A 16553-nucleotide genomic window follows, 5' to 3' on the forward strand; every position below is an offset into this window, starting at 1 on the left:
TATACACATGCACATATTCATACATGTACCCATATACACATGCACATATTCATACATGTACCCATATACACATGCACATATTCATACATGTACCCCTATACACATGCACATATTCATACATGTACCCATATACACATGCACATATTCATACATGTACCCCTATACACATTCACATATTCATACATGTACCCATATACACATGCACATATTCATACATGTACCCCTATACACATGCACATATTCATACATGTACCCATATACACATGCACATATTCATACATGTACCCATATACACATGCACATATTCATACATGTACCCCTATACACATGCACATATTCATACATGTACCCCTATACACATGCACATATTCATACATGTACCCATATACACATGCACATATTCATACATGTACCCCTATACACATGCACATATTCATACATGTACCCATATACACATGCACATATTCATACATGTACCCCTATACACATGCACATATTCATACATGTACCCATATACACATGCACATATTCATACATGTACCCATATACACATGCACATATTCATACATGTACCCATATACACATGCACATATTCATACATGTACCCATATACACATGCACATATTCATACATGTACTCATATACACATGCACATATTCATACATGTACCCATATACACATGCACATATGCATACATGTACCCATATACACATGCACATATGCATACATGTACCCATATACCCATATATACATGCACATATTCATACATGTACCCATATACCCATATATACATGCACATATTCATACATGTACCCATATACACATGCACATATGCATACATGTACCATTGTACCCATATACCCATATATACATGCACATATTCATACATGTACCCATATACCCATATATACATGCACATATTCATACATGTACCCATATACACATGCACATATGCATACATGTACCCATATACACATGCACATATGCATACATGTACCCATATACACATGCACATATTCATACATGTACCCATATACACATGCACATATTCATACATGTACCCATATACACATGCACATATGCATACATGTACCCATATACACATGCACATATGCATACATGTACCCATATACCCATATATACATGCACATATTCATACATGTACCCATATACCCATATATACATGCACATTTTCATACATGTACCCATATACACATGCACATATGCATACATGTACCCATATACACATGCACATATGCATACATGTACCAATATACACATGCACATATGCATACATGTACCCATATACACATGCACATATTCATACATGTACCCATATACACATGCACATATTCATACATGTACCGATATACACATGCACATATGCATACATGTACCAATATACACATGCACATATGCATACATGTACCCATATACACATGCACATATGCATACATGTACCCATATACACATGCACATATTCATACATGTACCCATATACACATGCACATATTCATACATGTACCCATATACACATGCACATATGCATACATGTACCCATATACACATATTCATACATGTACCCATATACACATGCACATATGCATACATGTACCAATATACACATATTCATACATGTACCCATATATACGTGCACATATTCATACATGTACCCATATACACATGCACATATTCATACATTTACCCATATACACATGCACATATGCATACATGTACCCATATACACATATTCATACATGTACCCATATACACATGCACATATGCATACATGTACCAATATACACATATTCATACATGTACCAATATATACGTGCACATATTCATACATGTACCCATATACACATGCACATATGCATACATGTACCAATATACACATATTCATACATGTACCCATATACACATGCACATATTCATACATGTACCCATATACACATGCACATATGCATACATGTACCCATATACACATGCACATATGCATACATGTACCCATATACACATGCACATATGCATACATGTACCAATATACACATATTCATACATGTACCCATATACACATGCGCATATGCATACATGTACCCATATACACATGCGCATATGCATACATGTACCCATATACACATGCACATATGCATACATGTACCCATATACCCATATATACATGCACATATTCATACATGTACCCATATACCCATATATACATGCACATATTCATACATGTACCCATATACACATGCACATATGCATACATGTACCATTGTACCCATATACCCATATATACATGCACATATTCATACATGTACCCATATACCCATATATACATGCACATATTCATACATGTACCCATATACACATGCACATATGCATACATGTACCCATATACACATGCACATATGCATACATGTACCCATATACACATGCACATATTCATACATGTACCCATATACACATGCACATATTCATACATGTACCCATATACACATGCACATATGCATACATGTACCCATATACACATGCACATATGCATACATGTACCCATATACCCATATATACATGCACATATTCATACATGTACCCATATACCCATATATACATGCACATTTTCATACATGTACCCATATACACATGCACATATGCATACATGTACCCATATACACATGCACATATGCATACATGTACCAATATACACATGCACATATGCATACATGTACCCATATACACATGCACATATTCATACATGTACCCATATACACATGCACATATTCATACATGTACCGATATACACATGCACATATGCATACATGTACCAATATACACATGCACATATGCATACATGTACCCATATACACATGCACATATGCATACATGTACCCATATACACATGCACATATTCATACATGTACCCATATACACATGCACATATTCATACATGTACCCATATACACATGCACATATGCATACATGTACCCATATACACATATTCATACATGTACCCATATACACATGCACATATGCATACATGTACCAATATACACATATTCATACATGTACCCATATATACGTGCACATATTCATACATGTACCCATATACACATGCACATATTCATACATTTACCCATATACACATGCACATATGCATACATGTACCCATATACACATATTCATACATGTACCCATATACACATGCACATATGCATACATGTACCAATATACACATATTCATACATGTACCAATATATACGTGCACATATTCATACATGTACCCATATACACATGCACATATGCATACATGTACCAATATACACATATTCATACATGTACCCATATACACATGCACATATTCATACATGTACCCATATACACATGCACATATGCATACATGTACCCATATACACATGCACATATGCATACATGTACCCATATACACATGCACATATGCATACATGTACCAATATACACATATTCATACATGTACCCATATACACATGCGCATATGCATACATGTACCCATATACACATGCGCATATGCATACATGTACCCATATACACATGCACATATGCATACATGTATCCATATACACATGCACATATGAACATATACTTGTATACTCATGCACATATGCACACATATACCCATATACACATGCACATATATACTCGCATACAAATATGCACACAGATATACCCACCTACATATGCACACATATATACCCATATAAACATGCATATATGCACACAAGCACATACACACAAAGGCACAGTCATACACACACACAAAGCCATATATACACAAACACACACAATTATATATTGAAGACCAGCTTTCCCTTTACTTATATGGCCAGTATAAATGACTTCCTCTCAGATCAATCATTATTGCAAAGACCTCAGACTGATTAAGTTTGTACTTATCCCTTTATGCATCCCCATTTGCAGTGACTGCCTATCAGGTAAATATCAATGAGATTATCAATATTGCCCCTGCAACTGTAGAATTAAGCATCTCTCTAACACAGTCATAGAGGTGTTCGCTTACTCAAGTCAGCTCTTTTTTTTAATTATCTGAATGGAGTGGTTGGTCGTTCCTGGAACAAACTGGGGGGGGGGGCAGAAACAGATGGAAAAGAGCAGTTTTTCAATTGTGAGCTGGTGGACACATCTAGGATCAGCAATCAGCACACAGCAGTATGCAAATTGCTCCGGCTATGCCGCACTCACCTCCCCCCACTGCACAATCTATGTCACTTCTATGGAGCAGATCACACAAGGTTAAAAATGGACAGAGTAGGCAAAGCTATAAATAGGAAAGATCTGGCAAGGCACAGCGAACGGCGAAAACCTGCATTAAAATAGCAGGACATTAATCATTCTTTCACAAGTACGGCTGTTTACCTTGGTGAAAATCTAAGTGGAGCCAAAGAGATGAAAGAAAATTCAAACCTTAAAAATAATTATCTGCCACAACTTGCCCTTGTAAATTGGCCCTAAAAATATTCTCCAAGAACAGAAAAAAAAATGAATTATAATCAACAATGGTTCTAGAGTGTGGGTGTCAGCCACACTCAATATTGTGGTGTCCATCATTTTAAAGATACATTTTCAACTTTTTATTTGCTTTACCCAGGTTAGAGGTAAAGGGGTTTTCAGAAAAAACGGAATATATAGTATAACATTATAAAACTCCCCCACTAATATCACATGCAATTCTTAAAGGGTCATGAAAATACATACCTAGGTAGACCCAGGAGCACGTATGTATCCTGTATGGCAACAGTATTTGCAACAATGTACACCATTGCAAACGCTGCTGCCATAAAGTGTTCAAAACATCTGCACACCTAGGTATGCTCTTCAGCAAATGACTTCAAGAGAATTAAGTACATTTCATAAAAGAAGTAAACTAAAAAGACTAAACAATCATGTTCTATCTCACTGGTTTTTAAACCTGTCCTCCCTAACAGGCCAGATGTTAAGGATATCTGAACTAGAGCACAGGTGAGATAATCAGCGGATTAGTAAAGATGGTTATTTTATCTGCTCTCGCCCAAGGAAATCCTGAAAATCTGGCCTGTTAAGAAAGCATGAGGACGGGTTTGAAAACCAGTGCTGTATCTGAATCATGAAAGTTTAAAGGGATCTTAAACCCAAATTTTTTTCTTTCATGATTTAGACAGAACATACAATTTTATACAATTTTCCAATTTACTTCTATTATTTATTTTGCTTCTTTCTCTTGTTATCCTTTGCTGAAAGGTTTATATAGGAAAGCTCAGGAGCAGCGAAGAACCTAGGTTCTAGCTGCTGATTGGTTGCTGCATATATATATATATATACTGATTGTCATTGGCTCACCCATGTGTTCAGTTAGAAACCAGTAGTGCATTGCTGCTCCTTCAATAAATGATATCAAGAGAATAAAGCAAATTTAATAATAGAAGTAAAATGGAAAGTTGTTTAAAATTGTATGTTCTACCTAAATCACAAAATAATTTTTTGGGGTTTCATGTCCCTTTAATTAGGACTTTCCTATCCCTTAAAGAGACACTCAAGTCAAAATTAAACTTTCATTATTCAGATGGAGCATGCAATTTTAAACAACTTTCCATTTTACTTCCATTAACAAAATGTACAGTCTTTTTTTATATTTAAACTTTTTGAGTTATCCGCTGCTACTGAGCATGTGCAAAAATTCACAGAATAAGCGTGTATGCATTTGTGATTGGCTGATGGCTGTCACATGATACATGTATGCATTTGTGATTGGCTGATGGCTGTCACATGGCACAGAGGGAGTGGAAATAGACATAACTTTTAAAATTGTCAGAAAAAAATCTACTATTCATTTAAAGTGCATGCTATTGCATTGTCTTGTTATCTTGCATTTGTTGATTATGCAAATTTACTGTGTTGAATGGTCCTTTAAATACTTACCCTTGTGGTAGCCTCCAGTAGCACCGCTAATTTGTAAGCTCTAGGGCTCTGCCAGTGGTAATTCCAGGCATTAAATTCTGGGGAGGCAAACTCTCACCTTGCAAAGCTTTCTTGAGGGACCAGGAAGCTCAGGACTAGTTATAGAAGTCTGTGGGTGGAGTCACAGAAGGTGGAGGCACAGTCAAGTGTGTTTCGGTACAAGACAGATTATAAGTAAATTGTAAAGTTAATGCTTTATCTAAATCTCGAAAGTTATATTTTAACTTTACTATCCCCTTAAAGCTTAATAATTGAAAAATGACATGGACTAATTATCTAGAAATGACATGGACTAATTATCTAGAAATGACATGGGCTAAGTATCTAGAAATGGCATGGACTAATTAGCTAGAAATGACATGGACTAATTATCTAGAAATGACATGGACTAATTATCTAGAAATGACATGGACTAATTATCTAGAAATTACATGGGCTAAGTATCTAGAAATGGCATGGACTAATTAGCTAGAAATGACATGGACTAATTATCTAGAAATTACATGGACTAATTATCTAAATATGACATGGACTAATTAGCTAGAAATTACATGGACTAATTAGTTAGAACATGTAATTTTAAGAGTGTGTGTTTAACCCATGCTGATCACATGACTCAGATGTACAACTATCCAATCAGCAGCGATTTCTGCTCAGGACCTGCAGTGCTCTGCGAGTCCTGAGCAGTACTTCTACTGTGAGTTAGACACACAGTATTGCAGGGTTGCTAGTCTTAAAATTAATGAATTAGAGCATGTAATTTGTTTAACTATTTTTGCACTCTAAATGTTTATACTCTATAAGCGTGATTCACAACCTTTTGCTTCAACTAGTGCCGACTCCTATTAAGAAGTTATAATACTATAGCTGTTTAAAGGAATAGTACATCCAATTTTTTTCTTTTATTATTCAGATAGAGCAGCAATTTCAAGCAACTTTCTAATTTACTCCCATTATCAATTTTTTTCCATTCTCTTGCTATCTTTATTTGAAAAGCAAGAATGTAAGCTTAGGAGCCAGACCATTTTTTTGTTCAGCACTTGGGTTGCGCTTGCTGATTGGTGGTTAAATGTAGCCACCAATCAGCAAGAGCTTTCCAGGGTATTTAATCAAAAATGGGCTGGCTCCTGAGCTTAGATTCCTGCTTTTTCAAATAAAGATAGCAAGAGAATGAAGAAAAATTGATAATAGGAGTAAATTAGAAAGTTGCTTAAAACTGCATGCTCTAGCTGAATCATAATGGAAACAATTTAGGTTTCGTATGCCTTTAAAAAGGCAAGAAATTTAAAAATGTTCTTTCGTAATTCAGAGCATTCAAATTTAAACAACTTTCTAATTTACGTCTTTTATTTAATTTTCTTCATCCTCTTGGTATTGAGGGAGCAGCAATGCACTACTAGGAGCTAGCTGAATACATCTGAAAGCCAATGACAACAGGCATACATGTGTCGCCATCAATCAGCAGCTAGCTCCTGAGCCTACCTAGGTATGCTTTTAAACAAAGGATACCAAAAGATCCAAGCAAATTAGATAATAGAAGTAAATTGGAAAGCTGTTTAAAATTGTGTGCTCTGTCTGAATCATTAAAAAGAAAAAATATTGGGTTTCATGTCCCTTTAACAATGCGCTGCAGTGAAGTTGTAATTGGCTTATCAGGACAAAAGGAAGTTTCTCGGTAGCTGCTGGTGCTGGTGGGGTAATACAGCTGTGTCACCTCTTTTCATTTCTCCCTTGAGCAATACATATTAAGGTCAAAAAGGGTTCGATTTATCAAGCCGTTCGCCGCATTACAACAGCAGGTTCTCACAAGAGAACCTGCAGTCCCTATTTATGAAGCAGCGGTCATCAGAACCCTGCTTCCTATCCTTTTCTCGACCTCTTAGGTGGAGAATTTCAATCTCCCCAGTCTCATCCGACCCGGGAGATTGACAACTCCTGCCCGCGCGTGATAGGCTGTGCACGGGCAGGGGGGCGGTGTTGCACAAGAGCGCAAAATAGCATTCTTGTGCAATGCTGAATTCTGCCAACGCAATTCTGCCTGCCAGAGGCGAGCTGTGGTGGACAGGGGCGCATATGTACGCCCCTGTCCGCTGTCGCTTGATAAATCGAGCCCAAAGTATTTCTTTGTAAATGTTATTTTCTAGAACATGTAGCATTGTTTTAGCCCTTTTATTAATGGTTTCTAGTCAAGCCACACTGTGAGACAGTAACACTTATTTTGTGTGGCTTCTGCAGATCACACTAATCACACTGTGAAAAGGACTAATGGATGAAAAGAAGAGGTAGGTTTTCAATATAACAACAATCTGGCATGATTTCCCCAGACACAATGAAACATACAGCTGGTCTTCTATTTTTCCAGGGCTGCTTTTTATTTCCAATGCGGCCCTGACTGCAGTCCTCTCTGGCATTGTGGGAAATGCCTACCAGCACTGTATCTCATTGGATCAACCTAATTGCCTGTCAAGTGATTAAACTTTGTAGAAAACTGCCTATTTTGAGTATTATTGCTGTTGTGTGTACCTGACAACAGAGGCGTAACTAGAAACCACAGGGTCCAGGTGCAAGAATCTAAGAAGGGCCCCCCCTCCCAAAAAAAGGTGAATTTCATACATATCTTTTTTTTTTTAACATTTAACACAGAAAAAAAATGTGAATCAGATTACATGTCTGCAAAAGGAGGTACCCTGTGCCCACAGTCTGTGAGATGGTCTGACTCCCTATTACTGTATATAGTGACACTGTTTAACCCACCAGTACTGCATATAGTGAGTTAGTGACACAGTCTGTAGTCTGCCGATGAGATGGCTGGCCTGCCCCTACATGCCCCAGTACTTTATAAAGTGACCACAGTAGTCTGTGACATGGTCCAGCCCCCCCCCCGTACTGTATATAGTGGTACTATATAGTGACACTGGAGTGTTTACCCCCACCCCCACCCCCCATGCTGTAGTAACAAGGTCTGTAATTTGCTGGTTCCACAAACATACACATATATGCATAAATACACACACACTCACATACATACACACACACATAAACACCAATGGGTAAAACAGAAACACTAACCCCTGTAGTCAGAGACACTAGTGAAGCATCACATCACACTCACATGATATCAGTGCAAGCAGTGGCAGGTCAACTTTCTTTTTTTTTTTTTAAGCAGGGCCCCCACCCTCGGGGGCCCGGTCACAGTTGCGACCCCTGCACCCCCTGTAGTCCCCCCCCCCAGCCTGACAAGCAGGAAAACTAAAGACTTTGCTTTATAAACAAGACCAATTTAATAAGAAAAGTCATTTGTAACAATTTGGTGAAAGTATCATATTCTAAACCCTCTCAGCTAAATCATCATATACAGACATTCCAGGAAAGATGAAGAACAGAAAAAGATCTACTGTAACAAGCACCTGTACTAATCAGATCTTACACCCTTTAACCCCTTGCTTGCCACACAAGGCTACAACACAATGCTTTATTTCGTTTGGGATATATTCAGGATAGAGTCAAGTATAATTTTTTTTTAACTCCTTTTGTTAAGTCTTGTGCAAATTAACACACCAAATGTTGCTGGATTAGACAACGCTTGCCAGTTTTTGCATAACCAACACTGTTATAGAAATACACTTTCTACCTCTGTGATTACCTTGTATCTAAGCATCTTCTGACAGCCCCCTGATCACATGACATTTTATTTATTATCTATTGACTTGCATTTTAGCCAATTACTGCAGTGTCTGCCACAAACCAAGGCCTTATTACAATGTTATCTATATGGCTCACATGAACTAGCTCTCCCCTGTTGTGAAAAGCAAATAAAAAAGCATGTGATAAGAGGCAGCCTTCAAGGGCTTATAAATTATCATATGAGCCCTCCTAGGTTTAGCCTTCAACTAATAATACCAAGAGAACAAAGCAAAATAGGTGATAAAAAGTAAATTGGAAAGTTATTTAACATTACATGCCCTATTTGAAACATTAAAGTCTTTTTTGAACTTGACTGTCCCTTTAAAAGCCTAATATATTCCCTGCTAAGGCCAGTTTTAAATAGAAATACATTTTAAAGGGGAAAGTATAGTCAAAATTAAATATTTTAATGATTCTGAATAGGCACGTGCATTCCCAATGGGGGACTAAGCAGCTCTTTCCAGAACCGGATTTGTTCTTGTGAAAGTGCAACACACTAAGATCTGGATTCTCAGTGAATTGAACTTATTTGCCACCAAAAAAAGCCTGTGTGAGTGGCCACCGTCTTCCTCATTTGGCAACTAAGGAAGCTGCCGAATCCATATACCTAATTGAGAACAACACAAATGTATTTCTGTTACCTAACTTGCCTCATTCTTTTGGTATCCTTTGTTGAATAGCATAGATAGGTAGGCTCAGCAACAGTACTGTACTACTGTTAGCTAGCTGCCGATTGGTGGCTGCACATATTTGCCTCTTGTCATTGGCTCACCCTATATGTTCAGCTAGCTCTCAGTAGTCCATTGCTGCTCCTTTAACAAAGAATACAAAGAGAATGAAGCAAATCTGATAAAATTAAATTCAAAAGTTATTTAAAATTGTATCCTCTATCTTAATCATGTTTAATGTCCCTTTAAGCTATAGTATTTAGCAAACTTTGAAAATATTCATGTACTACATATAAATAAACATTTTATATTACAACCTCAAACTGTTTCATGACTCTTGAATGAGTTGTTCTCTGGTTTGTACAGCTGGGGGTCGATCCGATAAAAATCGTCGCCCGCAAAAGCCGGCGACGCCAATATTTGCGCGGGTTTGGTATCCTATATACGGCGTAATCTAGAAGTTACGCGCGTATATTTCTGCCGCCGCCCGTAGTTTTTTGGGCTATAGGCAGGTATACCAAACCCGCGCAGTTTGGTATCCAATATGCAGCGTAAGGACTTACGTGGCGAAAATGGAGAAAACTTACTCCATTTTCACCTCGCCACAAAAAGCAGCCGTAAGAAGCCTTACGCTGACTATTGGAGCCCCGTAACTCCCTAAACTGGCAGCTAAAATAAACCTAACACCTAACGCATGCGCAATGTCTATCTCCCTGTCAACCGCGATCTGCTAAAATAAACCTAACACCTAACGCATGCGCAATGTCTATCTCCCTGTCAACCGCGATCTGCTAAAATAAACCTAACACCTAACGCATGCGCAATGTCTATCTACCTGTCAACCGCGATCCCCCCCCCCCCCCGAAATCCCTAATAAAGTTATTAACCCCTAAACCGCCGCTCCCGGACCCCGCCGCCATCTACATAAACTAACCCCCTACTGTGAGCCCCTAAAACCGCCGCCATCTACCTTATCTATCCCCTAATTAGAACCCCTTACACCGCTGTCATCTACCTTATCTATCCCCTAATCTGACCCCTTACACCGCCGCCACCTATATAAAAATTATTAACCCCTAATCTAATCCCCCTATACCGCCGCCAGCTATATTAATATTATTAACCCCTAATGTAAGCCCCTTACACCGCCGCCATCTCTATTAAAATGATTAACCCCTTATTTAATCTACCTACCCCGCCGCCAGCTATATTATCTATATTAACCCTAAGTATATTATAGTTAATATAGGTATTACATTATATATATTAACTATATTAACCCTAATTATATTAGGGTTAATATAGTTAATATAGTTACTATAGTATTTATATTAACTATATTAACTCTATCTAACCCTAACACCCCTAACTAAATTTATATTAAATTAATCTAATTCATTTATAAACTAAAATATTCCTATTTAAATCTAAATACCTATAAAATAAACCCTAAGATAGCTACAATATAATTAATAATTACATTGTAGCTATGTTAGGGTTAATATTTATTTTACAGGTAAATTGTTAATTATTTTAAGTAGGTATAATAGATATTAAATAGTTATTAACTAGGTATTTAATATCTACCTAGTTAAAATAATTACCCAATTACCTGTAAAATAAATCCTAACCTAAGTTACAAATACACCTACACTATCAATAAATTAAATCAACTACAAACATCTATCTAAAAATACAATTAAATTAACTAAACTAAATTACAAAAAAAAAAAAACACTAAATTACAAAAAATAAAAAAAGATTACAAGATTTTTAAGCTAATTACACCTATTCTAAGCCCCCTAATAAAATAATAAATCCCCAAAATAAAAATAATTCCCTGCTCTATTCTAAATTAAACAAATTTCAAAGCTCTTTACCTTACCAGCCCTTAAAAGGGCCTTTTGTGGGGCATGCCCCAAAGAATTCAGCTCTTTTGCATACAAATACAATACCCCCCCCATTACAACCCACCACCCACATACCCCTATTCTAAAACCACCCAAACCCCCCTTAAAAAAGCCTAACACTACCCCCCTGAAGATCTCCCTACCTTGTCTTCACCACACCGGGCCGAACTCCTGATCCGATCCGGGCGATGTCTTCCTCCAAGCGGCAAAGAAGAATTCTTCCTCCGGCGATGTCTTCCTCCAAGCGGCAAAGAAGAATTCTTCCTCCGGCGACGTCTTCCTCCAAGCGGCAGCAAAGTCTTCATTCTTCCGGCGGCATCTTCAATCTTCTTTCTTCGCTCCGCCGCTGCGGAGCATCCATCCCGGCCGACTACTGAACTTGGAATGAGGTACCTTTAAATGACGTCATCCAAGATGGCGTCCGCCGAATTCCGATTGGCTGATAGGATTCTGTCAGCCAATCGGAATTAAGTTAAAAAATCTGATTGGCTGATTGAATCAGCCAATCAGATTCAAGTTCAATCCGATTGGCTGATCCAATCAGCCAATCAGATTGAGCTCGCATTCTATTGGCTGTTCCGATCAGCCAATAGAATGCGAGCTCAATCTGATTGGCTGATTGGATCAGCCAATCGGATTGAACTTGAATCTGATTGGCTGATTCAATCAGCCAATCAGATTTTTTTAACTTAATTCCGATTGGCTGATAGAATCCTATCAGCCAATCGGAATTCGGCGGACGCCATCTTGGATGACGTCATTTAAAGGTACCTCATTCCAAGTTCAGTAGTCGGCCGGGATGGATGCTCCGCAGCGGCGGAGCGAAGAAAGAAGATTGAAGATGCCGCCGGAAGAATGAAGACTTTGCTGCCGCTTGGAGGAAGACGTCGCCGGAGGAAGAATTCTTCTTTGCCGCTTGGAGGAAGACATCGCTGGAGGAAGAATTCTTCTTTGCCGCTTGGAGGAAGACATCGCCCGGATCGGATCAGGAGTTCGGCCCGGTGTGGTGAAGACAAGGTAGGGAGATCTTCAGGGGGGTAGTGTTAGGCTTTTTTAAGGGGGGTTTGGGTGGTTTTAGAATAGGGGTATGTGGGTGGTGGGTTGTAATGGGGGGGGTATTGTATTTGTATGCAAAAGAGCTGAATTCTTTGGGGCATGCCCCACAAAAGGCCCTTTTAAGGGCTGGTAAGGTAAAGAGCTTTGAAATTTGTTTAATTTAGAATAGGGCAGGGAATTTTTTTATTTTGGGGGTTTATTATTTTATTAGGGGGCTTAGAATAGGTGTAATTAGCTTAAAAATCTTGTAATCTTTTTTTATTTTTTGTAATTTAGTGTTTGTTTTTTTTTGTAATTTAGTTTAGTTAATTTAATTGTATTTTTAGATAGATGTTTGTAGTTGATTTAATTTATTGATAGTGTAGGTGTATTAGTAACTTAGGTTAGGATTTATTTTACAGGTAATTGGGTAATTATTTTAACTAGGTAGATATTAAATAGTTAATAACTATTTAATAGCTATTATACCTAGTTAAAATAATTAACAATTTACCTGTAAAATAAATATTAACCCTAACATAGCTACAATGTAATTATTAATTATATTGTAGCTATCTTAGGGTTTATTTTATAGGTAAGTATTTAGATTTAAATAGGAATATTTTAGTTTATAAATGAATTAGATTATTTTAATATAAATTTAGTTAGGGGTGTTAGGGTTAGATAGAGTTAAGAGTTAGATAGAGTTAGGCGGTGTAAGGGGCTTACATTGGGGGTGAATAATTTTAATATAGATGGCGGCGGTGTTAGGGGCTCACTTTAGGGGGTTATAGATATAATATAGCTGGCGGCGGGGTACGGGAGCGGCGGTTTAGGGGTTAATAACTTTATTAGGTTGCGGCGGGGTACGGGAGCGGCGGTTTAGGGGTTAATAGCTTTTTTATTGTTAGGATAGTGAGGGGGGATAGCGGATACAGGGTTAGACAGTGCGGGCTATGTTAGGGAGGCGTGTTAGACTTGTCGGGCTATGTTAGGGAGGCATGTTAGACAGTGCGGGTGTTTTAGACTTTAGTCAGGTTTTATAGGCGCCGGCAGTTTCTAACGTGCCGCAAGTCACTGGCGACGCCAGAAATTTGTACTTACGCAGATTTCTGGACATCGCTGGTTTGTCAGACTTACGGCACGTTAGCATCTGACGGCGACTTATATGGGATAGCTCGAGTTGCGAGCTGAAACTGCGGGCGACGCCGGTTCCCTCGCTTGCGCCGCAAACTGCGATCTATATCGGATCGCGCCCCCAGTGCACATAAACAGAGGGACTGTTATTATCACATATTATTTCTTCATCTCTAAGAGCTTAGCTTGACTAAAGCATCTCATTTTGGGGCTAGACCTGCATATGTAACAATACTTAGGAAAGTTGAACAAGCATTCAAAGCAACTGCAGGAACACCCTTTCAAATTGGCTGGGCTCTTTCTCACCACCCACTGGGAGGTTGATTTATGCCAATTCTCGTTTACATGCACCGAGATTACGAGTTTTGTGTTAGCCTTAAAAAGCAGCGTTGAGAGGTCCCAATGCTGCTTTTTACCTAACGCTGGTATTAGGAGTCTGACAGGTAGAGGCTCACCGCTCACTTTTCTTCTGCAACTCTAGGCTAGCGCAAATCCCCTTATGTCAATTGCATATCCTATCTTTTTAATGGGATTTACCTAACGCTGGTATTACGAGTCTTGGAAGAAGTGAGCGGTAGACCCTCTCCTGTCAAGACTTCGACCGCATTTAAAAGTCAGTAGTTAAGAGTTTTATGGGCTAACGCCGGAACATAGAACTCTTAACTAAAGTGCTCAAAAGTACACTAACACCCATAAACTACCTATTAACCCCTAAACCAAGGCCCCCCCCCCCCACATCGCAAACACTATAATAAAAAAATGTAACCCCTATTCTGCCGACCGGACATCGCTTCCACCTACATTATACCTATGAACCCCTAATCTGCTGCCCCTAACATCACCGACACCTACATTATATTTATTAACCCCTAATCTGCCGCCCCCAACGTCGCCGCCACCTACCTACAATTATTAACCCCTAATCTGCTGACCGGACATCGCCGCCACTTTAATAAATGTATTAACCCCTAAACTGCCGCACTCCCGCCTCGCAAACACTAGTTAAATTTTATTAACCCCTAATCTGCCGTCCCTAACTTTGCCGACACCTAATTACATTTATTAACCCCTAATCTGCCATCCCCAACGTCGCCACTACTATATTAATGGTATTAACCCCTAAACCTAAGTCTAACCCTAACCCCCCCTAACTTAAATATAATTTAAATTAAACGAAATACATTTAACATAATTAAATAAAATTAACCCTATTAATCAATCAGCCAATAGGATTGAGGTCACATTCTATTGGCTGATTGGAACAGCCAATAGAATGCAAGCTCAATCCTATTGGCTGATCCAATCAGCCAATAGGATTTTTCCTACCTTAATTCTGATTGGCTGATAGAATCCGTCTGGAGGACCTCTTCTGCCCCGATCGGATGAAGACTTCTGCCGTATGGAGGACCACTTGTGCCTGGCTGGGTGAAGACGGCTCAAGGTAGGGAAATCTTCAGGGGGTTAGAGTTATGTTTTTTTAAGGGGGGGTTGGGTGGGTTTTAGAGTAGGGGTGTGTGGGTGGTGGGTTTTAATGTTGGGGGGTATTGTATTTTTCTTTTACAGGTAAAAGAGCTGATTACTTTGGGGGAATGCCCCGCAAAAGGCCCTTTTAAGGGCTATTTGTAATTTAGTATAGGGTAGGGAATTTTTTTTATTTTGGGGGGCTTTTTTATTTTATTAGGGGGATTAGATTAGGTATAATTAGTTTTAAATTCTTGTAAAAAAATTTTCTCTGTAATTTAGTGGGTTTTTTTTTAGTAATTTAGTTTATTTTATTTAATTGTAAATAATTGTAGGTGGTTTAGGTCATTAGTTTAATGATAGTGTAGTGTTAGGTGTAATTGTAACTTAGGTTAGGATTTATTTTAAAGGTAATTTTGTACTTATTTTAGCTAGGTAGTTATTAATAGTTAACCTGCAACACATATTAGAACTGCATATTTCCCCCAAAAAAACTGTATTTCTCTCTGGTATGTGCTTAACAAGGACTCCATTTTAAACTGCAACACATATTAGAACTGCATATTTCCCCAAAAAAACTGTACCTTAAAAAAAAAAAACCTTTCTTTTCTGTGTCTTCCATTTTGATAAGGAAAGTGCCATTTGCAATGTTTGTTTAGGCCTTGTTTGA

At 38.2% G+C, this 16553-nt stretch overlaps 1 protein-coding gene across 6 annotated transcripts in view; it reads right to left on the minus strand.

Annotated features, from left to right (window-relative positions):
- The window catches only part of MITF (melanocyte inducing transcription factor), a 449993-nt gene that overhangs the window by 404700 nt on the left and 28740 nt on the right, over positions 1-16553 (minus strand). The window lies entirely within an intron of this gene.

The sequence above is a fragment of the Bombina bombina genome, chromosome 7, assembly GCF_027579735.1.
Source record: "Bombina bombina isolate aBomBom1 chromosome 7, aBomBom1.pri, whole genome shotgun sequence".
Lineage (NCBI taxonomy): Eukaryota > Metazoa > Chordata > Amphibia > Anura > Bombinatoridae > Bombina > Bombina bombina.